The sequence below is a fragment of the Tenrec ecaudatus genome, chromosome 8 (assembly GCF_050624435.1).
Source record: "Tenrec ecaudatus isolate mTenEca1 chromosome 8, mTenEca1.hap1, whole genome shotgun sequence".
NCBI lineage: Eukaryota > Metazoa > Chordata > Mammalia > Afrosoricida > Tenrecidae > Tenrec > Tenrec ecaudatus.
Window position 1 is genome coordinate 146,574,151 of NC_134537.1, and position 26,391 is coordinate 146,600,541.

The 26,391-nt window shown below is 52.3% G+C and overlaps 1 protein-coding gene across 2 annotated transcripts in view; it reads right to left on the reverse strand.

Moving 5' to 3' along the window:
* The window catches only part of KLHL29 (kelch like family member 29), a 387,365-nt gene that overhangs the window by 328,307 nt on the left and 32,667 nt on the right, over positions 1 to 26,391 (reverse strand). Inside the window, exon 1 of one of the 2 annotated variants that reach the window (XM_075557058.1) lies at positions 20,102 to 20,363. The exons of the other annotated variant lie outside the window; for it this stretch is intronic. The gene's annotated coding sequence lies outside the window, so the exon portion shown is untranslated. Of the gene's footprint in view, positions 1 to 20,101; positions 20,364 to 26,391 lie in introns of those variants that run through there. 2 annotated transcript variants of the gene reach the window in all.

A 26,391-nucleotide genomic window follows, 5' to 3' on the forward strand; every position in this document is an offset into this window, starting at 1 on the left:
ATGGAAAGAAAGCCTTTGGGGAAGAAGATAAAATGGAATCCGTACCTCACCCCATTTCCCACAGTAAACTCCAAATGGATCATGAATCCAGATAAATGATGAGATTATGTTCAATGCTAGAGAAAACATGGGTGAATTCTATGAAAGTGCAGGACGGACAAAATTTTCAATAACCATAACCCAAATGCCAGAAACAATCTAATACTGAGGAAGCTGTCTACCAAGAAATGCATGTACATACAGTCAAAAGACCCATGGGAAAACTAACATACATGTACATACAGTCAAAAGACCCATGGGAAAACTAACATACATGTACTTACAGTCAAAAGACCCATGGGAAAACTAACAGGAAAACACTAGTAATTTACCTTACAGAACAAGGGCTAATTTCCCAAATATTAAAAAAAAACACTTTAAAATTTCAAGATGAAAATATTCAAGAGCATGATAAAAAATAAGAGCTCTCAGCAGGCCATGAACAATAAAGGTAATCAGCCCTTTAGACAAATTAACGAAAATGCTGGCCTTACTTGTAATAAACGAAATACGAATTCAAACGGAAATGACATAGCCATTTCTCACCCATCGACAAAAATCCCAAACCTTCACAACTGTTGTGAAGATAGAAACCGGCATTCTCCGGTATCACTGGGAGATTGCAAGACGATACGGCCACCCAACAGGCGAAGTTAACAACGTCTCACACAGTGACATCTGTCTTTCTGCTTTTGGCCCATTCATCCCACTTGAAGATCTAGCTTCACTTGCTGGAAAGCACACTTGCCCGAGATGACTCACTGCAGCACTGTTGGCAAAAGCCAAAGCGTGACGGCAGCCCGGCAGCCCCTGGGCAGGGCCTGGGTGGGTCCCCTTCAGTGCAACCCTGCAGACAGGGAGGACGGCTTGGAGGTGCAGGTTCAGGGGGAGGGCGATGCTAGTCTGAGGGGTGGGCAGAGGGGGGTAGTGAGAGGCATATACCCTCTGACGTTTGTGTCTCAGAAAAAAAAAAAGACTGAATGGATGTAAAGCCTGCGTGTTTTTACAAAAAGATATGCTCAGGGGATAAATGAAAAACCAGCATGATGGTCACTTCCGCCGGTGGCCGGTGGGGTGGACAGGATGGGAAGGCAGCCAGGGTTACAATAGGGAGCGCTTTCTGTAGAGTTAGGACGTTCGAACCATGGTAAGTATTTTACAGCTTCTTCAAAAATATGTTTGGGGTGGGGGCAGACTTGATATCCTCAAACCAATCAACCCAAGCAGAAGAATGAACTGAGCTGCAGATCCAATTGGTCAGAGTCACAAAGAAAAGAATGATTTCAAGTGGCCTAGAACATAGCCCTGTGGTCCAAACAAACTATGGACTAACATACTCTAATACATGATCTATATGTGGGGTGGTGGTGGGGTTTAAAGTTCGAGAAAACATGGAGTAAGAAGCTAATGGGATTTCTCCGTGAACTTTTGAAGCACCGTACCTTGTCTATGTGATATGTACGTGCGTGAGATGGAGACACAGCTATGGACGCATTACACTTCGAAAGAAAAGAAGAAAATGCAAAGAAGAGCATTGCTTCGCAGTCTTATTGTTCGCAATATTGATATTATAAATTTGAAACTGTTTTGCGTGCAGCTAGGTGAATGTGCTCCCATTTAGGAATCAAATTCTCAGTTTGAAAAGAGTGACACAAATAGAAAGATCACCCTTTGCAGTAAAGAAAAATCCGTTGAGTATTTAATGTGAGTTGAAAATAGGAGTATGTGTACACAGTTTTTAAAAAATAAATGTACCTGCAAGTTCCATCTGCTGAATGTGCCTAGACTGAGGATCCCTGGCATGTGCATGTTGCCATCCCCCATGAGAAAGGGGCCAGTGTACCCTGTAAGAAAGACCAGGAGCCATGAAAGGTCAAGCTTGGCCCCAGACGTCATTGGTTTAAAAGCAAGGGCAGATCCAAAGAGGTCCATTAGCTCATCCTTCCAAAAACCTTCGCTAATGGGCCGAGAGAAACAGTCGAATGAGAAAATGACTGACTTGGATCTAGCTGAAAGGCTGGTGGCCTGAACCCACCCAGAGGCTCCCAGACAGCCAGGCTTGGAGATCCGCTTGCTTCCAATACCACTCAGTAGCATCCAGAGGCTGTGACCAGCCCAACCATGGACTAACCTACGCCTAGCCCACTGCCATAGAGTGGATTCTGAGCCACCGCCACCCACCCACCCTAAAGCACAGCGCAGAACTGCCCCTTAGGGTTTTAGATACTGAGAACCCCTGCAGGGGCAGAAACAGCCTCGACTCCCTCCCCTGGAACAAGTGATGGGTTTGAACTGCTGGCCTTGAGGATACCGGTCAAATACTTAACTCACTGCATCACTGTGGTAGGTACATAATCTCGTGTCAACTTGAGGGTAGTAAGAGGGAAGAGGTGGAGTCTGGCCTGTCACTCAAGTTACAGCCTGATGATGCCTCCTTGTGGGCATGGCCTTCTCATGAGGATTCTGGAACTTCCTCTCTTTCTCTGCTTCCCCTTCCTGTGGAAGAGCCACACTTGAAGAGCTGGAGGAGCCACGTGGAGACCCGAGCCAGCGCTGAGATGCTTCCACCAGCATTGCATCCATAAGACCTTGCACCCACCAGCCTGTGATCTTCCTGCAGTTTGTATCATTGCATGTGCGGTGTGAGTCTGAAGAGAAATTAGTATCAGACTTATGGGTTAATATGGGACGTAAAGACTTGATCTGGACTGGGCTGGAATGTTTTCTCAATGAGCAATCGCTCTTTGATATAAAGTTCTTTATTATACATATATCACATATGGGTCTCTGGGTTTGTTTCTCAAGGCAACCCAGCCTAATGCCATCACCAAGAGCTCCTTTGAGAACCATCAGGTAAAGGATATTGGGAAACAACCTATTTGGCTGGTGCTGAAGTATCAATCCAGTTTACCCGCTAATTGCAAAAGGAAATAGCTACCTTTAAACCGGCAAGATCTAACGTTCACCACTTTAACCCTGTGATTAAACTTCGGCTCAGCATCAGGGGCACCAGACCCCATCACGTGTCTCTCTCTGGACAAGGCACTATATGAAGGTTACTGCAATGCCTATTCTTGTCCAGAGCACAGAACTCAAATCCAATCCAGACTCTAATGGACCTTGCAATTTAAGGGAAATATGGGAGACTAGAGGGATAAGTTACGTTAGACTGTGCTGCAAGGAAATCAAGTGGACAGATCAAGGGTGTGGGACACTTGACAAGAATGTTCACAATGTCAACGACATGGGAATAAAAAATGTGGGGTGGGGTGGGACGGGGAATGTATTAGGAGACGAGAAAGACATTAACCAAATGAAATGCATGACAGGATTATCTTTTTAAAGCTATAAAAATGTCGGGGGGGGGGCAGAAACTGGTGAAAAGCTGCTATTAGCGGATTCAAACCAAACTCACTGCCATCGAGTGGATTCCGACTCAGGGCGGGCGTCCTTGGAGGTCGGGGAGAGGCAGAACTGCTCCTTGAGGTTTTCGAGACTGTAAATCTTCTGGGCGTGGACAGTCTCCCCTTTCTCCCCAGGAGTGACTGGTGGGTTGGGTCTGCTGGTCTTGCAGTTGGCATTGCAAGGCTTACCTGGCAGTGCCACCTGGGTGTGACAACAGCCTAGCAGGACGCAGAAGAATGCACTTAACAGCTAGGAGGTCTGAGCTACAACCTGAAGGGGTGAGGATCAGGCTGTCATCTGCTCAAAATGGATTAGCAATACAGAGCTATAGAGAGACCCTATACAGGTATAGAGATATGAACACGCATAACAAGTAAGCAAACACTGCAGACGAATAATAACTATTAACTCTGTGTTAGAAACCTAAGTGGCACATTTCTTTCATATTTTATTTATATTTGAAGTTGTTCTTATAATAAAAACCGAGGGGAGGAGAAAATCTTAGCTCGACTCCAACACAAAGGAAATGTACACCCAAGACCTGAAACTCTTTTTGTTAAACAAAGCAGTAACAAGTTTGATTTGGAATAACTATGCAATATAGATGGCTAAATGCACCTGTGATCAGAAAAAGTGCCCTAAAATATTAAACATTGAGCAAGATAGCTTTCTAAAGCAAATTCCGTGATGCTTCAGTTTGAAAAACATACACCCAGGACTCAGGAGAGGCTTGGGTGGTAGACTGTTAATTTTGTGACCACCCCAGTCCCCTAATTAAAGGGACGTTAAATTAGGTGGCCCAATTAAAGGCCAGTGAAAAGTCGGTTAAAGGTAGATCCCCATGTACTAAGCGAGCTATATTTACCCCTTGGTATGTGTCCTCCTACTGTGGGCGTGGCCTCATATGTTAGTTCCCCACCACGGCTGTGACGAGGGCCTTACAAACCACACATTTTCATTCTCTTATACTTGTAAAGTTCTACAAGTCAGGAGTCTGCAGTGGGCGTCATTGGACTAAATTCAATGTGCTACAGGCTCCCGAAACAGGGTCCCTGTTTTTGTACCATCTGGATTTCAACCAGAAGCACTTGCTGATGAAGATCAAGGGCTGCAGCCTTCAGCATGGATCACAATTCTCTCTAGAGAGAACTCAAATCCTCACACCCGGGCTAATCAGTACATTACGATACACAGACCAAACCATTGAAGTTGTTAAGGATTTTGTCTCATTGGACCCGCGATCCACGCTCACGGAAAGAACAGTCTGAAGATCAAGGACGCGTCGCCTTGGTTAGCTGCCTGCTCGAGACCTCGAGAGTGTTGAAAGGCAAGGATGCTACTTTGAGGACTAAGGTGCGCCTGGCCCAAGACGTGATGTTTTCAGCAACCTCATATGCATGAGAAAATTGGACACCGAATAAAGAAGGCTGAAAAAAACGGATGCAGGTGAACTGTGGCGTTGGCGAAGAATATCGATAACGCCACAGACTGCCCAAAAGAACAAACCACACTGTCGCGGAAGAAGTACGGCCAGAGAGCTCCTTAGAGGTGAGGATGGTGAGACTTCGTTTCAATAACTTTGGGCACGCTGTCACAAGAGACAAGTCCCTAGAGAAGGGCATTGTGCGTGGCAAAGTGGAGGGCAGCGAAAAAGAGGAGAGCCCTCGATGAGATGGACAGACAGTGGCTACAGCCATGGGCTCAAGCCCAAGGGCAATTGTGAAAACGGCGGGGGCCAGGGGGTAGCTATGCGGAGGGATGAGCTCGGGTACTTAGCGAGGAGAAACCGCCTGCACGCTTGGCTTGTGGCTCTCTTCCGCCATCAGGGCCGGCTTCTGAACTACTCCAACCTCTTTCCATCCCCACATCTCTTTCTTTGACCCTGATGCTCTGCTTCCCTCAGTCACTTCTCAGGACCCTTGTGATCACAGGGTGCCTCCCAGGTAAGGCGGGATAATCCCTCCATCTCGAAAACCCTTCTTGGAATCATTTCTACTAAGTTCCTATTGAGAGAGAACAGTCACAGATTCTGGTGTGAATACACACACACACACATTCACACTAGGGTGTAAACACGCACACACACACATATATATTTGGGGGGGGGGGTCATTACTCTGCCTATTACACCATGTGATTGACTTTAGCCAATGTGACCAAAGCAAGCTTGATAGGAACAGAGACCTGATAAGTCTTTGCCACAGGGACGAACTCTCCCTTCAGAACCCAACTACCGTGCCGTGAGACACATGGAGAGGACACACGGAAAGGAACTCAGGTTCCACTCAACAGTCTGTCAATAGCTCGCTCCCACTTGTCAGCCATTGTGTGATCCATCATTTAAAAAAAACCAAACATTTTATTGGGGGCTCTTACAGCTCTTATAACAATCCATCCACCGATTGTTACCAAGCACATTTATACTTATGTTGCCATCATCATTTCCAAAACATTTTCTTTCTGCCTGAGCCCTTGGTATCAGCTCCTCTTTTTCCCCCTCCCACCCCTGTGAACCCTTGATAATTTATAAATTATTTTTATTTTCATATTTTACACTATCTGCTGTCTCCCTTCACCCACATTTCTGTTGTTCGTCCCCCCCTTGGGGTGTGGTGGCTGTACATGGATCAGCGTGATCAGTTCCCTTTCTCCCCCCACCGTCCCCCCACCCTCATGGTCTCTCTACTCTCATTATTGGTCCTGAGGGGTTCACCTGTCCTGGATTCTGTATGTGGAGAGCTCTTACCTGTACCAGTGTACACGCTCTAGTCTAGCCAGATTTGTAAGATAGAGCTGGGGTCATGATAGTGGGGAGGAGGAAGCATTCGAGAACTAGAGGAATGTTGTGTGTTTCGTCAGTGCCACATTGCATCCAGTGTGTGAACCATCTGGGAAATACATCTTTTATCCTCATCCAAGCCACGGCAGCCAGCATCATGAGGAGAAGAGATGAGCTGTGCGTGCCAGGCTGTGCCCAAACTGCAGGGACCTCAGCAGATAAATGACTCTTATTCATCCAAGTCACTGACTGGAGTAGATTTTACACCACAATAATTTATGGAGACAAGTTGTTAGGTATAAATCCAGGAAGTGCTGGAGAATGTACACCTAAACATGTTGACTGTGGGTTTAGAATCATCATGTGGTCCTTCTTTCTGGTAATAATTAGATAGCAGAGACTGGCCTATTACAGCCCTTGGGAATTTGTGAAAATAAAGCCACGTCACCTGTATAAAACACAGGGTTAGGGTTAGGGTTAGCCGTCTAGAAAGAGGGAGGCATTGAACTCATCCCAAACCCAAACCAAACCCTCTGCCACCAACTCCTACCCATAACACCAGGGTTTTCGAGACTGGAAATCTCTACATCTTTCCCCAAGGAGTGGCTGGTGGGTTTGAACAGCCGATCTTGCAGTTAGCAGCCCACTCCCTAACCCACAGGGCCATACCTGGTGGGAAATTACTATCCGGTGTCTCAAGAAAGTCACCAATGCCAATCTCAAGGCCCCGAGTGAGCTTCTCCAGAGGCTGAGAAATGCCGGCTCCCAGATGCCCCAGATTAAGATAATTGATTTCACCTCCCTCTGTTTGTCTGTTTGACGCAGTGCTTCGGACGGATTCGGAGGCTGGTCTGCAGAGCCTTGGCCTACTTGCTGCCCTTTGCCTGCACAGCTGCTGAACGAGGGCTTTGAATCACACTTCCGGCCCAGCTAAACCTTAGCAAGCGAGAGTGATTTCCAGTCGGCCTTGATCTTGCAATGAACTGCTGTTCCTCTCCCACTTGGAAACCAGTTACTTTCTGGTCACGCCGAGGAGGGGCATCTCTGGGGGCGGGAGCAGCCGGCTCCCATAAGGATGCCCAGCCTTGAAAGCCTACGGCATCCCTTTGAGGGGTGATTGGTGGGGCTTTTGTGGGTGGGGTTCACTCCTCTTGGAAATTCTGCTTAAAACCAGTCACCCTCCATTCTCTTCCCTTGGAATCCGTCGTGTTCTCCCGTCTGCAAGGGAATCAATACACCCACTCCTAATGTCACCTAAGTCTGCGGCATCGTTGTCATTTGTACCCGTGGGCATGAAACGTTGACCTGGCAAAGACACAGGCATCAAAGGTGCCCTAAGGGCAAACAGCAGAAATCCTCCCCATTTTGCCCATGGCTGCGGGAACCCAGCTGCTTTCCAAATCTACAGGTAACTACCTTGACCCGAGACCCTGGAAGCCGTCCAAGCTCCCCTCCCTGCTCCGCAGCTCTTGAGGAGCACCTGTGGCTGTGCGCTGCTAACCCGAGCCCCGGCACGGCCAGGCAGAGCCGCGCCTGTGACTCATCTGCTTGGGTCCCAGCTGCACGCGGTGGCAAAAGCCACAGACGACCGGGGAAGGCAGAGATGCAGGCAGAACCCCAGGCTGACGAAAAAGATCACTTCCAAACGGCGTCTCAAAGTGGGATTGGTGGGGAAGTCAGAACAGGGTTTCTTTAGCCTTACTTCAGTGCAAGAAAAGGCGCAAGGCCTTTCGGGGACTGAAAATCTGCGCGCGCCGCAAGCGGTGACTGCGATGCAGCAGGCGTGGCGTTCAATCATTTCCCAGTGATGGCTGGTTTACGGAAAATGAACGCGAGGGTAGGGGTCGTGGACGTGGGTGACCTGGGAACTGCTGGCATTCTGCTCCAGGAAGACTGGCTTCCATGGACACAGCAGCTCGGCTGGATGCCAAACAATTAACAACACGTTTAAGGGAGGAAAACGTGGCTTTGTAACATTAGCTTGCAAGGCACTGAAGGCAAACTCTCTGTAACTGATGGGGGAATCGGCAGACGACTCTTTACCGCTCTTCACTCCATACATGCTCACCGAATACCTACAGCCCCCACGATCCCCGTCCTAGCTCTCAGCCACCTCGAGAAAAGCCTGGGAGTGACTGGCAGAAGCCTGTCAATGAACTAGGGACTCAGCCAGCTCGGGACCTACGTGTCTTATTCTGAGAAGAGTCAGGGCCTTAGAGAAGCTGGGGCAGAAGCTTCGAAAGAGCAGGAAGGTGCCGTGTGCTAGCCAAGTGATGGGGACTCATTCCAAGCCTACAGGAGGGAGCAGCGCTGCCCCGGGGGGTGGGGGGTGGGGGGGTAGTTCCAACCTGCAATCTTTCTGGGAGCGGATGTCATCTTTATCGGCGCTGGGTGTGGACTGCTGGCGTTTCAGCGAGCAGCTGAGCCAGTCACATGGATACCGCCACATTCCTCGGGCAGGAGGATAGGGGACCTGAACACTCTGGGACTAGAAGCACAGATGGGAAGTCAGCTCTAAGGCCCCGCGAGAGCGAAGTGCAATTGCCTGGGGCAGTCAGTGCTGGGCAAAGGGTTCTAACCGCCTCCACAGCACCTGAGGCCATCTGACCATGTGGACAGTTACAACCACTTGGTCCAGTCACCCCAAACCCCACTCAAGTCCACTGCCTCGCAGTCCTCTGAAGGTGACGTGAAGAGTGGCTAAAAACCTTGGTGGGGACAGATAGCCAGCCTTTCTTTCTTCCAAGGGGCAGCAGGAGGTTTTGAACCACCAGCCTTCCAGTTAGCAGCCCAATGCGTCCCCACAGCGTCACCAGGGCGCCTTTACACGTGGCTGTATTATATGCCACCTCCTCTGCTTAACACGGTAGTGGGGAGTGCTCCGGGTCACTATCTCAGAAGGTTTTCCATGCTAAAAAGAATTCGAGTTTGGCCACTTAATGAATAAACTTAGTGGAGTAGAAAATTGATTTATGTGCACCAGCAGCTCATTCCTCTAATTTTCAAGTTCAGCTTGGCTCTCCCTCCAGTATGTCACTGATTCCCAGTCCCTGTTGATTCTTTGTCATACCCACTGCGACTGTCCTGTTCCGGCTTATCACGGGCACCATGGCCTTTCCTTAGCCAGCCTAACTTCTGGCCTCTGCCTCACAGAGCCATCTTTCCAGGGTACACATGTGATTGCATCATTCACATTTACAGAACCCCGTTACCGGCCTCGGTAGCTGAAGGAGCGAGATCTCAGAGACGCCTGGAAGGTCATACAAAATCTGACCCTGCAGCCTTACCAGTCACATCTCCTGACTCCCCACTTTGCCCTCTTGATGCCCACCGATGCCATGAGGTCCCTGAGTAGTAAAATCAGTTAACCCATCTGACTGCTAACCAAATGCGTGATGTCTCAGGTCTTTAGAAGAAAGTGCCGGTGATGGACTTGCAAGACACCAGCCATGGAAAACCCGCCGGAAGGCAGTTCTGCTCTGACCACCTGAGGTGCCCATGAATCTGGGCAATGGGGTCTATTTCTGGCATTGGCCACATGGTGCCCAAGATCATTCCATCGTAGACACTGACCTGATCAATGCCACATTCAACTGCTGCCATTATCAGGGTACACCCGATGAATGAATGAATGAATGAATGAATGAATGAATGAAGCCCCCCCAGCCCCTCCTCGACACCCAATGTGTGCGTCACACGGGCCCTCAGTACCTAAGTCACAATTCCATCGGCTGCTGGGGGTCTTGTTTATGTCAATGTCAGCTTAGACTTCTCCCCACTCCGCTGGGGCTGGCTGAGGAGATGCTGGAGGCGCCATAAACAGGACCCACAGCAAGGGATGGAAACATCTAATTGCAGCTTGATGTACTGAGGATCAGTGTGAGGCACACGTGGGGTGGGAGGCAGGGGCTGGGGAGGGGATGATTAATGACTTCCCAGATCCTCCCGCAGGCAGGTGGTAAGACAGCCCGTTTCCACAGACACTCACTGACCCCCACCCGGGCCTTGACAGGCACAGTCTGCCTAGACCTCACGATGACAAGAAGTTTGTGTTCTGCTCACAGCTGGCCTGACAGCCAATGGCCCCCGAGGCAGACGGGTATTTAATCACGGTAAAGGCTCAGTGTAGCCAGTCGTGCCCCATTATGGGCAACTATTTACAGCATGTCAAAACCCAGCCCCCTGCAACGCCACTTCATCTAACCGAACTCTTTGTCCTTTTGTGGAACACCTGGATGAAAATCCCAGAGACTGGTTCACCAGCAATAGCCTGGGGGAAGGAATCTCCAGGGATCTGCTTCTTCCTTCCGGTCTGAAGGCCCTGGTATGGCATCAGGAGAAGGCGGCTCACCATGGAAGCCGTAACGTAGGGACGGGGCAGCTTATGGTTTTAATTTCTTGCTGGCTGAAAGCGCAGTGGGCCGGTGGCACTGACGGCTCAAGATCCAAGACCACAGCCTTGTGTGTGAATGACACCTCCCGCAGGGGGAATACGCAAATCCTCACGACGGGCCCAATAAGCAACATCCTGATCAGTGGAGAGCAGACTGAGGCGGTGGGGATGTCATTTTTCTTGGCCCCACACTCTAGGCTCACGGAAGCAGCAGTCACGAAATCAAACCACGTGCTGCCCTGGGGAGACCTGCTGCAGAAGGACCTCTCTCAAGGGCTGACACGCAAAGAAGTCACTTCGAGGGCTAAGGTCCCCTGGATCCAAGACACGGTAATTTCCGTCACTTCGGATGCGCACGAAAGAAAGTCGGACACAGCGTGAGGAAGCCCGAGAATCCATGCCTGTGAATGACGGTGTTGGAATAGATCGTGGACGGAGCCTGGGACGGTGTTTTAGAAGCCAGAAGGGTGGGGCTTAGCATCATGGACTCTGGACACGTCTGAGTCACGGGAGATGTCAAGTAGAGGGTGGGCAACAAAGAGAAAGAGAGGAAGACCCATAAGGAGACCGAGTAGCATCCTGGCTTCAATGATGTGCTCCCCGGCAGGGGCGACTGTGAGGGTGGCCCAGGGCGGGTGCGTCGTTCAGTGTACGTGGGGCTTCTAGGAGTTGGAACAGACCAGACAGCCCCTCACAACATCAACGCTTTCCTGAGGGCTGCATTCTTCACTACGGACGCCCTAAGCTTGCCGGGAGCGTTTGGGCAAGACTCTCCCTCCCCACCGAGAGAACAAAACTAAGGCTCGGTGCTTTGTCAGCTCCTGGCCCAGGACCAAGACCCATGCACGGGTCTGGCTTTTTAAACAAGGTTCCACACGCGCGGAAGACAATGTACGACTGCCCTTTGGTTAACCAGCCTGTCTTTTAACGAGACCGCTTTATTGCTTTGTAAAATCCGACTGGGGTCCGCTCGCCCATGTCGCGTGCCTCCCATCGGCCCCCCTCTGCCCCTCAGATGCTGCAGGGGTGCCACTTGCTCCCTGACCATACCTTCCTAAGGGCCCGGGGTGCGATGTCTGTACGCTCGCCAGCTAACCTGAAGCTCAGTGGCTCCAGTCCACCAGCTACTCCGCTCCACTCCGTGCAGGGCAGCAAGCAAACAAATCAAGATGACCACCTAGAACATCCTCTGGGGAGGTCGTGCTCCTCCTACAGGGGAGTTACAGTCAATTCGACACCATGACAAGAACCCCACTCCGCAGGTTCCAGGACACTTGGACTTGTCTGCAAGGTGAAGGTGGGGGCACGGAGGACAGGACTCTACGCCCCTGCGTCTCAGGTCACAGTCCTCCCACCATCCGCCAAGCCCCGCTCTACCTCAAACTGGTGGCAGGGATTGCAGTCAGGTGAGATGAGTGCTGGGCCCCAGGGCTCTCTGATCAGGGTTCGTCCTGATATGTCTCTCTGGCTTGGTGCCACGGCGTCCGCCTCGACTCAGAGCAAGCGTCGAAGCACTGGCCGGCCGTGCACGATCCTCACCCTGGTTGTCAGGCTGGAGCTCATGGCTGCAGCCCCTGTTGTCAGCACGCCTCTCTCTCTCCCTGACCTTCCACTTCACCAAGTGCAATACCTTCTCCGGGGACTGGTCACCAGTCACCACCTACCCAGGCACGCCAGAGCATTGTCGACATTTCTTGCCCCCGAGCAAACGCTTCTGTCGGTGGCGCCCCAGGCCCGGCAGACTGGGTGCAGGGTGAGCACGTGCGGGTCTGGCCGCGTGGTGCATGATCTGCTTCCTGCAGGTGTACGGGACACAGCGCGGAACAGCTCGGAGCACTTTCTCTGGGAACTCCAGAAGAGTCGGCACCGGGCTCCCTGGGGACAAACCTCTGGTCCCTCTCTCCATGCCCTGCCAGTTCCAGCTCCCAAATCAATCTCCAGTCCTTTCCAATCTCTTCATTCCCAGCCACTGCCTCACCACTCGGTTCCTAGAATGACATCTACACAGCTGACTGAAGCCCTCGGGGCCTGAGAGAGCTGGCTCCCTTCTTCTCAAACCTCTTCTCCGAAAGGTCCCCCACCTCTTCCCGCCTCCTCCCTGTCCCTCAGACAACCGGGCCTTCTGCCTCACAGCCCGGGCCTGGCTCATCCCTGCAGGCCTCTGCCCAAGCAGCCTCTCCCTGGAGCACTTTCCGCAGACCCCCTCCAGCCCCTCGCTCCCACTTTCTCTTCCTATTTCGCCCTCAGCGTAGCATCATCTGCAAAGGCTTTGCTTACTTGGCTCCAGGCTTGTGGATGAGCCATTCCCCTCTCCAGAAATGCAGGGTTGGGCTGGAGAGGTCCCCTGATCTCCTGCCGGACACTGTCTGCTCCAACTAGGCGCCCAGGAACAACTTGCGAGGCAGCTCCACTCATGCGCTCCAGACTTGAAACACCCTGTGAAATATGGGAGGGACTGGGCACAAAGTGCACAACGAGGTGTGTGTGCCTCACGGGCAACGGTAGCAAACAGAGAGCCCATCAAAGGGGCTGAGGAAATCAGGACGCTGGCACCGTTCATTACTGAATGCTCTCTCCCAGGGCGAGTTAGATCAGAAGCCCTGGCATGGAAAGGTGCCCAAGTGACTAAGTAATGAAAGCAGGCTACAATATGCAGAAAGATGGCTTCATGGATGCTAAAAAACAACCCAAACCAAGGAATCCTTCTCATACTATGTAGTATGCTTCTGTGTTCTACAAGCCTGAAAGGAGAGTGAGGCGGAAAGGAAGGGTGACATGGAATCAATGACCATTGTTTTTATCTGTGATGATCTTTGGGACGGTGGGAATCCGGGGTATTTTTTTTTTTTTTTTGCCCTTGTGCTCTGATTTTAAAATAACGAACACATATTGCTTTCATAAACAGAAAATTCTATTTGGAAACTTATAATACTCTGCTATGGCCCATACTCATAGGAACTACTGGTAGACAGCTGCAGCCTCCCGTCACGGCACCCCGTGATCAGAGGGCTGAAGGGTGTGGCTGCTGGGGATAATGTTTCTCTCCCTATTTTGAGCCACCTCTGAGAAACCACACTTGTTAAGAAAATAAAAACAGAAGTCTCCCGGCTTGTCCCCCGGAGAAAGGCTAGCTGGGGTTTCCTTCCTCAGTCTCCACACCATCCCATTCTCCACCACGGGTTCCGCTCAGATCAAGGGCCCATCTGCAAACTCAGTTCTAACCGCCACCCTCCCCCCGCCCCCGGACCCCCAAGCAACCAGAGCCGAGAATGTCTTCACTTGTTGAGTGCCACCAAGTGACATCAAATCGCAATGGCCACCTGGGAGGGGGGTAGAGCTGCTTCCCACAGCCCCCCTTCCTGCCCCCGGCTACCATCTTGATGGATATTCCCAGAGTAGTGGGTCAGCACCAAGAGGATGACTCCCAACAAGGTGGAGTGTCCTAGGGCTGCAGCACTGGGTTCACGCATAGCAATGCCGTGAGGATGGCATGGGCCCCAGCAGTATTTTATTCCATTGTGCACAGTGTCGCTATGGGTCAGAACCAAGTCACTGGCCCCTGCCCAAACAACAGAGTGATCTTCGTAGAAGTAGACCACCAGGTCTTTCTTCTGCTCCATAGGTTTGATCTGCCAACCTTGTAATTACCTGCCAAATGCTTAACCATGGTGCCCCCGGGACTCTTTTTTTCTCACCCCAGAGGACACCTCCGGAGTGTCTGGAACAGGAGATGCGCCTTCTCCAGTCCAGCGAGTACCCGCCCAGTTACTCGAGTGGGGAAGCTTGTAGCTGCGGCTCTGGGGGTGTCCCCTCAGTGCATGGCAGGAGGGAGGGGCGGTCACTGCGCCCTGTCTACCTCAGGCCAGCATGAGCTCAGTGCCGTGCTACCTGGGAAGTCACTTTAAAACGTAAACATAAAAGGTAAATCAAGTATAAGGTAAAACGAACAAGCAAAACATCTAACAAGAAAAAAAATAATCAAAGCCCCAAACCAAGCCCGCTGCCATGGAGTCAATCGCGACTCAGGGCAAAATCCAGAGTTGTCAAGAGTTCATTCACAACGAAGTGTCTAGGGACAGTGCTTGGTGAGACCCTGGGCAGTTTTCCTCACCCCACTGGACCCGGGGAGCCGGACCCAATCAACCTTCCCAGGGCCTCCCAGGGCCGGCAGTGGGTGGCTCTGAGGAGCTCACGATCTAGTAGAAGAGACAACGTGAGTTCCCAAGCTCTAAATCAGGCTCTTCACCATGGTAACGCAAGTACCAGGTGCTCAGCAAAGAAGAGGTCCCTGTGGGCTGGTGCAGTCGGGGTGGGCTCCCTGGGGGAAGTGGAAGCGGAATTGTTTTTGAGGAATGGGTCAGCTTGAGGGAGCTGGGAGTGGCCTTGGACGACATGCCTATAACGGTCCACATTCAAGGACACGGAGGGAACAGCTGGGGTACCCTCCACCCCCCACCAAGAACCTTTATTAGGGATGATTGTCCCAGATTCTGAGCTGAAGGTGGTGGAGAGACTGGGCTTTCTACTCCTGTAAACAGCGAATCGTTGAGTCCGCATGGACTGGGTGGCAGTGTTTTCTTGGTTGTTGTTCTGAGCTGAAGGGACGCAAATTCTAGGACATGGGGCCATTTCTCTTACAGCACACTGTCACCATGTAGCGACCGCAAGTTAGATCTATGAAGCCAACTGGGACACAGAGGAACGTGCTCAGAGAGCGAGGCCTGCACATGAAGCAGCAGGCACCAGTGCCGTGGGCCTCTGAGCGAGGCTGCTAGGCCAGGGGCCACCGGGTCACTGGGGAGCCTGAAGAAAGGTGAGTCAGAAAACCTGGAAGGGGGCTTAGCACGTGGGGCTTAGCGAGCCTTCCAGGGGATGTCGTTGTCAGATGCAGTCGAGTTGAGTTCAAGTCCCGGTGCTCAATGTGTCAAGAGGAGAGCTCCCCGGTACGGTGTCCTCGACCACCAGCTTTACCGGGGCAGATGGCCAGGGCTTTCTCCAGTGGAGCTCCTGGGAAGGTTCGAACCGCCAACCCATCAGTGAGCAGCCAGGCACTTAACCGTTATGCCAGTGGGACTCCTGGCAGGAGGTGTTAAGATAGGCATATCTGAGCTCCCCTGGGCTAGTGGGAGGAGGACACGTTCTGGCGTCACAAGGCAAGGGCCCATACCCCTGTGTCCTCTCGGACACTCACTTAGCTTCCAGTAGTTTCCTCATCCATCGAATGGGCTCATGTTGGGGTTAGGCAGACCGTCCCCGTCACAACTCAGGGAGATGGTCATTTGTTGGGCAAATGGGGAAGCTGAGGTTGGGAGCAGAGAAGGCGTGCACCTCATCCAGGGGTGTCTCCTGAATGAGCAGCAGAACCCAGACTCACACTCAGAGTCCAGCCTAGCTCAAGCCTAGGCTCCGAGAGGGAGCCCAGGACCAACTGCCTGGAGAGGAATCTTAAAGCAAAAGGTCAAGCTGTTCGGGAAGCCAAGTAGGAAACACGGCGCTATCCATCTTCACCTCCTTCTGTGGGTCTTGTGAAATCCTGTGACATTTTCAGCATCTCCTGAACTCCACTTAGGTCTAGAGTTTGGGCAAAGACTCGTTCGAGCCACTTACACTGAGCATCTGTTACAATTCAGCCAAGGGAACCAACACGGGGTGGTGGGGGAACTCCCCTGTTATGGACTTGATTCCGACCCTGTAGAAGTTTCTACGATGGTCATTCTGCACAGGAACAGGCAGCCTCATCTTTCTCTCTTGGAGCAGCTGGCGGATTTGAACCGCGACCTGTGGTTAGCAGTCCAATGTTTACCACACAGCACCAACAGGGCTTCCCACAGGGGAAGTGGGGATCGAAAAGATCCCCTTTCTAGCCCCTGAGAAATGTTCACCTAGATGCACATGTGGGTGTGGGCCTTTGCGAGTCTGGGTTGATAAGAGAGGAGACGCGTCTTCTGGCCATAGTACAAGACTATGATCTTACAGCGATTAAGGACCACTCAAGTGGTAAAGGGACACAGCGAGGAGGGGTGGGAGTTTGGTGAAAAATAGACCCACGTGAGATCCCAAACTGGTGTCTGCCAAGTTGATTGCAACGTACGGGCGGCCCCGGGCGGCTCTGAGCAGACTGTGCCCCACAGGGTTTTCAGTGACGGAGTTTTCAAAAGTAGACCTCCAGGCCTTTCTTCCAAGATGGGGGAACTCAGCCCCCCATCTTTCGGTGAGCAGCTGAACACATGACCCATCTGCAACACCCAGGATGTCACGCTGGGTGCTAAACATCTCAAAACCATGTTCCTAGGGGCACGTAGTCTTTGAGGGCCCAAAACTCCCACGCAGAGGACAGAGACACAGCGACTTGTCTCAGCATGCTCCCCTTCCCTGCTCCCCCACACTGCTCCCCCACACGGGTGCCGGAGGAGGCGCTTAGAACCAGCCCACCTTGGACGTCCCAGGCCTCCTTCAGACCTGGCCCAGATGTCATTTCCATTTGGGTGGCTGCTGTCATGGGTGAGGCCGTGTGGCAAGTGCTCCGTCATTAATCCATCAGTGGTGACAGCCTGCGACGCTCCACCAGGGTGTGACATAATTCAACACCAATCAAGAGCTGAGCTTGTGAGCCTGCGATGCCTAATCAAGGCGCCAGACGGGGACACACTCGGGCACGTTTGTTAATGGCATTCTCTATTAAACCGGAGCCGCCCAGCTATAAAATAGTTGCCCTGATAGGAAATACCCATGAGCCCAGGGAGACGGGCGGACAGACAGCTGACGGGCTCCCAGCGCCATTTCGCTGAAATGCAACATGCCGGAGCGTTCCTGAGAGCCGCCCGCGGTGACACCGACATCAAGGACCTTGCTCATAAACTGGCAGGGTTTTACATTTTTATCTTTAAATGTTTCCCAGCAGGTGAATTACCCAAATTAGTCAATAACAGAGCCCAAATGACTGTGTTTAGCCAATTGAGTGTGACACTGAAATGCCTGACCACATGAGCTATCTCTCGCTCAGAGCGATCTTAACGTGACTGTCCGCAGGCGTTGAAAGGTGGCAATTTGGCGGTGATGGCGAGATGCGACTGCACAAGGCTGCAAACTCATGTCAACACGTGTGTGGACACGGCAAAACATGCCACCACCACCACCACCCCCTCCTGAGTCACGCAGAGAGCGCCAAGTTACCGCTAATACCTAGAATTTTTTAAAAATGTTATTTTCTACCAATATCAATTTTTCATCAGGACACCTCATTCAAAGCACGACTTCCCGCTGTGATAGACTCTCTTGGCAGCTCAGGTTAAAGAAGCCATTCAGTAAGGAGTGATTTCTGACAGACTCATTCATCCCCGCGATAACGCCATATTGTTAAGTCACCTCCATCTTGGTGTAAAAGTAGAATGCCGTGCAAATATCCAGCCTGGGATGATTAACAAACGGGACGTGCTGCCCGACTCAGGAGAGGCTTTGTGCATCGTCTTCTGCTGTGTAAGTAGCTGGTGCCTGGTTGTGAGATTGCAGGGAACTCGGCTCCCCTTTGGGCCTGGGTTTGGGCGAGAGAGTAAGGATGCGGGAGAGAGGCCTCGCGGTGGCAGCCAGGTGCATGGTTCGCCACAGGCAAGGGCTTGGGTGTCATTAAGTAAATCACTGACTGCTTCGAGCCCATCATTTCCACATCTGCGAAAGAGTCAGATGCCTTTTTCTGCTTGGAACAGAAAAGGTTTGGGATGAAATGTGCCTGCTGAATCGTTTACTAGGTCCCTCTGGAGGGTACACGCCGCCCACCTGCATGTGAACCGCGCCCGGGAACAAACTGCATCACCTGCCTGAGGACTCAGGAGCCTGGGGGAGAGCCCAGAGATGCCTCGGGGACCAGTCGCACACTGAGATCTTGGCACAAAGGGCTGGCCACCAGACCCAAGTCTCCCTGGTCACCCTGCCCTCTGCGGGTCTGGTCAGCACCCCCAGGGCTGCCCGGTGCCATCAGGCCATGAGCTCATTGAGACGGTCACAAAAAGCAGCCCATGTAGAGAGGAGAGGCCAGCATGCTAAGAGGTTGTGACCAGTCTATCTGAAGGGGAGGGGACGGAGCAGTTCCTGTGGCCTTCATGCCTGTTAGTGGTCATGGGGTGCTATGTCTGCAGGTCCCCGACAGGTCAGCCTGCCCCAGGCTGGCCAACTGTGCTCTCAGGGACTCCGAGGGCCAGAAAGAACCAGGACCCAAGGGGGAGCGTTCCCAAAGGAGGGTCTCCCCTCAATCCGGGCTGCGTCTGAAGGCACCCACAGTCCCGTGCATGCCCTTCTGCCCCTGCAATGACCAGCCGCCGCCGGGGACGTCATTTGGCAGGGGAGTCCGCGGGGAGCTTGTGAGGCAATGGTTTATAAATAATAACACCTTGGATTGATATATTTGAGGATAGGCTGTGGCAGGTCAACCAACTGGAATAGATACAAATAAATGTGCTCACAGGATGGGTCACCAAATACCGCCATGGTCCTGACCACCGCGGCACCATTTCTACAGGGGTTGAGGTTAATCCTCTGCCCTGAACAAGCCCCTCTTGCCCTCTCCACAGAGCCCCTGCAGCCCTGTGGGGGCTGTCTCGCCCCTGAGCCTTCCCCCACCCCGAACCCCTGCCCACCCTCTGGTGACCCTGAGGCCACTTCCCCATGATCCAAGCCATTTCCCAATAATCCTGTATCGTGAGTAGCTTCCAGACGGCATATTCTCTTTAGACTGGAAGCCCCCCTACCCCCATCGACCAGGCCATCCTCCCCGCGGTGGCTTGTGTGTAGCCAGGAGCTAAGCTGGCAGTAAGCCCCATTGGCAAGAGGGTCACTCACGGTGGTCAAGTTTTGGTGGTGGTCCTAGACTGAGACAGAGGAGGAAGCATGGCCTGGTGATCTACTTCCAAAAATTAGCCAGTGCAAACAGTACAGGTCGCAAGGTGACCGCCTGTCTCCCTTGTTTTGGACCGGTGGTCAGGAGGCTCGGCCACTAGAGGTGGCTGTCATTTTGATGGAGCAGAGGGCTAAGGAGACAGACTGACACGAGAACTACAAGAGGGACCCTAACACACAAGTGAGGGTGAAGAGGACTCCAGACTGGGCAGTGTGCCATCTGTCTTGGGAAGTCCTCTCTGGAGGCTTCCCCACAGGATGCAAATGACGTGGGTCTCTCCAGGAAGCACTTACCAGGGGTACCGCATCCAGGCCATAGGCGAACCTGTCCCCACCCCTGGGCTGTGACTTCTCTCCTAGAGAGAGCTGGGCGGCAGGACCCCTGCCTGTGGCCCTTGCAGCTTTCACCAACTGGGCAGGAGGACAAAATCCAAGCGTCCAGTGTCCAGCCAAGTCATGTGACAGCCAGTTCCCGGAAATGACGTCGCCTGCACCTGGCACACCCCTTTCTAATCTGAGGCTGCCGGCAAAGAAGATACTTAGCCAGGGATTAGTTGCAGATGCACCTTTGGGGCTGCAGTTGGGGAGACACATACCTTCACTGCGGCTCCACCTCACTCCTCATCCCAACCACAGGGCCAGACAGAGGCACGGCTGCGTCCCGCTGCCTGCAGGGGATGTATTCTCCGGAAAGGCAACTCTACCCGGTGGCTTCGTGGGGTGGTGGTGGAAATGAGGGAGAGACACCATCAGCAGGTGCCCTCACCTCTGGGCAGCTTGGGGAACTTGCTGTGGAGGCCAGAGAGCCCTATAGTATGGTGGGTTATGCGTTGGCCCTGCTAAACACCAGGTCAGCAGTTCAAATCCACCATCCTGTGGGAGAAGGATGCGGTTGTCTGCTCCCAAAGTTGTACATCCAGAGCAGTCCTAGGGAGCATTTCCACTCTGTCCGACGAGGCTGTCGTGAGGGTGAGTTAACCCGGGGGCAGTAGTGGACGGCATAGCTGGCCAGCTGTGGGTGAAAAGGGATTTCTGAGAAGCCAAGGGTAGAACCAACCGCAACCCGCCCCACCACTGGGCCTGGTTCCTCCTCCCCTCAGCACCCTTTCTATCCAACTCACTCCCTTCCCTGGCCCCTGCTCTTCATCACCGGTTCCTGGGGTTGGGGTCCCCAGGTCACCATGTCCCACCCTCGTGTGACTAATGAACCTCTTTCACGTGAATCCACACGTGCATAAATCCCTACAGTTAGGAATAAAAATCATTTCATCATCTTTTTGCAGGTCTTATGGTAAAAGGATTTTTAGTTAAATATTTCATATGAGTATATTATTCCAAGATTATATTAAATGAGCATTAAAAGACCATTTTTAATAGCCTTCATTAGATATGAAGACACATTTCTACGTCCCTGCATTTAACAAGTTCTACGGAACATTTCATTTCCTTTGAATTAGTTGTGCCGGAAAGACTGGTTTATTGACAAATAAAAGATGGTATTTTGGTTTGCGGACCAAGCTATAGTTAAATCATCATGAATACTTAATTATGTACACCAGCTTCAACCATACTTAAAAAAAACCCCAAAAAACTGTTCTTGGATTGCCTTTTCACCTGGGGGACAAGAAACAAATCAACTGCCACATGGTTGCAATGCTCTTAGGCTCTTTCTAAATGACAAGACAGAGGAGGGCCCAGCAAGGTGCATGTCAGCCCTTCACCCACAAATAAAATGAAATAAACTCCTGCTGCTGGCAATGGTCGTCAATGCTCACTCAACAGGAAGGATATAGGTAAAATCGCCACGCCCCTCCCTCGCCCACTCTGTCCCTTCTCCGCATCCTCTGATGTACTGAGGACATCGGGGTGACCTAGATAAGACTGGGATCGACGATCACAATGTATGGATGTGGGGAAAAAAATGACCTTGAGGCTCATTCTCGGAATTAACATTCTTGCGCGGTTTATTGGGCTGGCTCGACAGAAATGTTCTCCATGCTTCCTGTCTTTGGCTATAAATAAACCCATCTATGACAAATAAGAAAACGAGTTTATAGAAGACAGCAGTCCAACGGAGTGATGAGCTACTTGGTGACCCAGTGAAGAGAACATGGTCCCATTGCCATCAATGAACTCTGTCCAGCAACCTCCCTACACTCAGGCTCCGAGCCTCCCTGAATTCCACTTACATCGATAACTCGTGGCTGACTTTTAAGACATGCATTTTTAAAAAATGGATTCGTTTACCACCTTCAACAACACTGAGCCCCCACCACTTGTTCTAGAAGTATCGCTCCAGCCCACTGTTTGTTGGAGGAGTGATGGGAGTCATGGTGACTTGAAGAAGTGCAGGCAGACTGACTGACACCTGCAGGGAGCTGGGGCAGACCAGGGCTGGGGAGGAGGTTGTGAAGGGTAGAGGCCCAGGAAGGGAGAAAGGAATAAGGCCAGTGTGGCCACTCCTGGGAAGGTCCTGTGTTGGATGAGTGGACTGAGGGAGGGGTTTTGCACAGTGGTCTGGGATGGGGAAACGGTGCAGAGATAAGATCTGGGAGCTGCCCCTTGGGTGTGACACATGGAAACCTTTTGGAGGAAGCCAGGGACAAAGCTCAGCACTGTTCTCCAGGGAGAAGGGCGTGTTGGGGATTCGGAGCTGCCGCCACTGGAGCCTGGGTCCTGGTGGGCAAGCAGTTAGGTTTGAGTTGCTAGACTAGGACCCTCCACGATGCGGAAGTAGATCCCTGAGCACCACGGCCCAAGAGTGTGAGCCAGCTCCCAGATGCCCTAGCTTAGTGGTCCTCAACCTTCCTAATGCCGCGACACTTTCAGACAGTTCCTCATGTGGTGGTGACCCCCAACCATAACATTATTTTTGTCACTACTTCATCATTGTCATGAATAGGGTGATCCCTGTGAATGGGTCGTTTGACCCCCAAAGGGGTCGCGACCCACAGGTTGAGAATGGCTGGGAAGTAGCTAGGGCCTAGCTAGTGAAGACCACCATGCTCGGTAAAGAAGAGGAGCAGCGCAGGAGAGGAAGGCCCTGCAGGAGCTGGATGGACACCGTGGCTGGACAATGGGCCCAGGCACAGGGGGAACTGTGAGGAGGGCCCAGGGTCGGGCAGCGTTTGGTTCTGCTGTGCGCAGGGTTGCTGACATAGCCACACAGTGAAGCGCTCGGGGTCATTCCCCGAGGCCGAGCTGTCCCCACCACACTCAACAGATGTCCAAGCGGTGAGGGGATTAAAAAACCCAAACAAACATCACTTGTCACACAGTCAGTCTTGGTCACGTGGATGAGAGGGTCACTATAACTAGACTTTGCTTCTTAGGATCCTCTGTGTGGACTCGAACTTGCAACCTCTCCATGAATGTCTGGTTAATCGCTTGTGCCATCCAAGGACTCCAGGGGAGTCCAGCACTCCAGAATCCTGGAGGCCATTTCCCTGGGAGGGAAACAAGGGCGGGAGGTTCTTGAAGTTACTTGGGAATCTGAGAAGATAAAGCATCGATTCAGCAGCTGTCTAAGAAGTTCTGAGAGAGGATTTGAAGGCAAGAGCAAACAGAACCCCCGAGAGCCCCCTCAGGGGGCAGCTCTCTCAGTCCGGGCAGAGGGGGCTGCTCTGGACAAAGATCTGGCCCTGAAGCACAAGGAGCTGGCCCAGAGCAGGTCAGCCGGCGAGCCTGGCATGCCAGGGCTTCTCCCTGCTCAGCAGACTGGCCTCTGGCTGCCAGCCGACACCTCCCACAGCTCCAGAGGAGGCCTGCCTGCCCCCAGCCTCCCCACAGAATCATAGGAGAATCACACAGGTTTGTGCATTTGCAGAGAACAAAGAAACACTCCATAGGTGGACAGAAATACTTCCCATGACCCAAACAGCTTCTCACTGGGCCCACTTGCGGAACCCAGCCAAACCCACTAACTCAGCTGTACCCATGCACCACCACCCCTGCTGAGACCAGCCCTCCATGCTCCACCTGCACCAGCAGCACCCCGCCCTGTGGGGTGGGGGACACTAGAAGGGTGTCAGGGTTCCCTCCAGAAGAGCCCACGTCACTGTCCTTACCAAACACATCTTCAAAAGCACAGAATCTGAGCTGCACCCACCTCTTTGTCTGTCACACACACACACACACACACACACACACACACAGCCTCTAACCTCTGGTGACCTCCCAGGAGAACTACTCCCTTCCAGGCGGCTCCTCCTCTTACTCCTCCCAGATCACCCCCAGCTCCCTTGGCACAGTCGAGCACAAGCTGGGTCCCAAGAAAAGCAACACGTACCTGCAGACACAAGTTCCCTCCCAGGTGACCCCAGCATGACACCTCAGTCCAGAAGCCCGCTCTGCCTATCCTGTGGGCTCAGTCCTGGGTCCTGGCAGAGCCCTCAGTTCCCAGAGGCCAGCCCCCATGGTTTTGCAATGTAAATCTGCACGACTCATTCATAGGCTGCTTTTGTTGAATGGCTTTAAGTTTTTCATTTTCTAAGACACAGGGACATAAATGGCTTGTTGGCATTTTACCGACAGAGCTGTGGGCGAGTGACTGGATCCCTCACAGGCTTGGCATTGAATGGGAAATGAGAAGCCACACGCAGGGGGCGCAGCATCATCTGTCAGGAGCTCAAGGCAAAACCCTTGCTTGCCTGCCTGCCTCCATCCTTCCTTCCTCCCTCCCTCCCTACACCTACCACCACCACCACCACCATTTGGAACAAACATTCCTAACATTTGGAGCAAACACAATAGACTGCTATGGGAATCCTCACCTTATTCCTCAAGGGGCAGTCAGCAGGGCTGGGAACGGGAGGGGGTGGAGATTGCCGGGAGCCTGACCTCCATTTGACAGGCAAGCCCTGAAGGTGCTCTCGGCCAGACCTCCACCTGCCAGCCATCTGATGGGCGGCATGAGCAGGCATCTTTAGCAGTGGACAAAGTGCAGTCCCACCACCACACAGGCCAGCCCAGGAGACATATCACAAGAGAGACTCAAGTTGCCCACGATGCAACAGACAGCACGGATGGGGAGGGATGAGAACATGATGGAAGGCACTGGATGGGAATGAGGAACAGGGTGGGCTTGAGCCTTAGCTTCTGTGGGAGTCAGCAAACCTCTCTGAGCCGCAGTTTCCCTAGTCATCATGAGAGAATGTAGTGGCACCAACTCCCCCAAGGCCACTACAGTGGTTGAATTGAGAGAGAAAATTAACAAACATCTGGATCAGGGCCTAGGAGTCCCAGCGGTATTGGGATTTGTGTAGTTAGCAGACCACAAGGTTAGCAGTTTAAAACCACCAGCGGCTCCATGAGAGAAAGATGCACCTTTCTGCTCCCATAGAGTCACAGTCTCAGACACTCACAGGGGCAGCTCTACTGCGTCCTGTAAGGGTCACCATGTGTCGGACATGACTGGATGGCAAGGAGTTTGGTCTTGATCTGGGCCTTGTCCAGTCTCTCTGGGCTATCTATCGACACATCAAGGAATAAGAGAAACCAGAGCTTCCTATAGGGCATGGGGTTTCTGCTGGGGCATGAAGGTTGGATAGGATTTACTTGGGGGAGTTGACAGGAGGAGGAAGACACATGGCACCTGCCTCACCTCACTCCTGGACAACAGTGTCCTGCCCTGAGACCTGCGGAAGACTGTGACAAGAGCCAGGTCCTGCTCTAGAGAGGTGGCTACCCATCCAGCAGATAGACCGTCTACAGGATGCCCTGGCACAAAGCAGTTTTCTTGACTCGGGTGGTGGGGATCATCTAAGTCTACTGAACACTCTTCCTTTGGAATTTTTACCAAAATATATGCATTACCCATGAAGAACAAAGAAAAAGACACAGCAATATAAGAAGGAGACACTTGAACATGTCATGTGTTGGGGTGGGTGCTGATGGCATGCTCTGGCTGCTGGAGCCAACGGGCCTGAGTCCATGTGGGCTTGTAATTGCCAGGGCTTTGCACAGCGGGGCCTCCTGGTGAAAGGTGGCTGTGACAGGCCACGGGGAAGGTGAGGAAATGGTAGCCAGGGGCAACCAAATCATTGGACGGGCTACAAGGGTGGTGAGCTTTGAATTGGCTGAGGAAGTGATGTCACTCACTGGAGGGGGTATCAAAGAGGGCCATTGAGCCAGGAGGGACCTGAAGGCACAGGGTTCGAGTTTGGGGGGAGAGGGCTGGTCAAGGTCACCTGGCCTGGACCTTCTCAACTGTCGTGCTGGCTCCCCTCGGGCCCTGGGGCAGCCACCAGGGCCGCTTGTCTGTCCATGCACCGTGAGGTGAGAAATCAGTGGTGGGTGCTGACCTAGCCCCCGTGACATGTCATATATAAGACACCCGAGACTTAGAGGGGAGAAGAAGGGCTGTGAAAAGTCACTCAGCCAGTCGCCAGGAGACCTGGGACAAGAATCTAGACCCTGAGTAACGGACGGATCCCAAGTCTCCTCCCCTCAGCAAACTACCCGAGCCAGTAATGCAGCATCCCAGATTAAAGAGACGGCCAGAGTGGCAAAGCTGACCACCCCCCAAAGCATAGACTGACCAGAAACCTCTTTATCTTTGCCCAAATGTGGAGCCTGAGGCACTGAGCTGGAAACTGGACTCCTCATTAAGGACACTGTTATCCTGAACAATGATTCCACTCAACATTTTCCATGGAGGGAGCAATTAAAAATCTGTTCTGAAGAGAATGAAGACGTATTTTTAGAATGGAATTAAGAAGACGCCCTGGAAAGAACATACAACATCCCAGTCCAGAGTGATGAAGAGGGGATACATTGGCTGTCTCTCTCTCCCTCAGGAGTCCCCTGGTGTCATCAGTCCCGAGAGCTGGTGGGGGAGGGGCAGGGATGGGCTCCTGGGGCTGGCACAGGCCACCGCCCGCCTTCT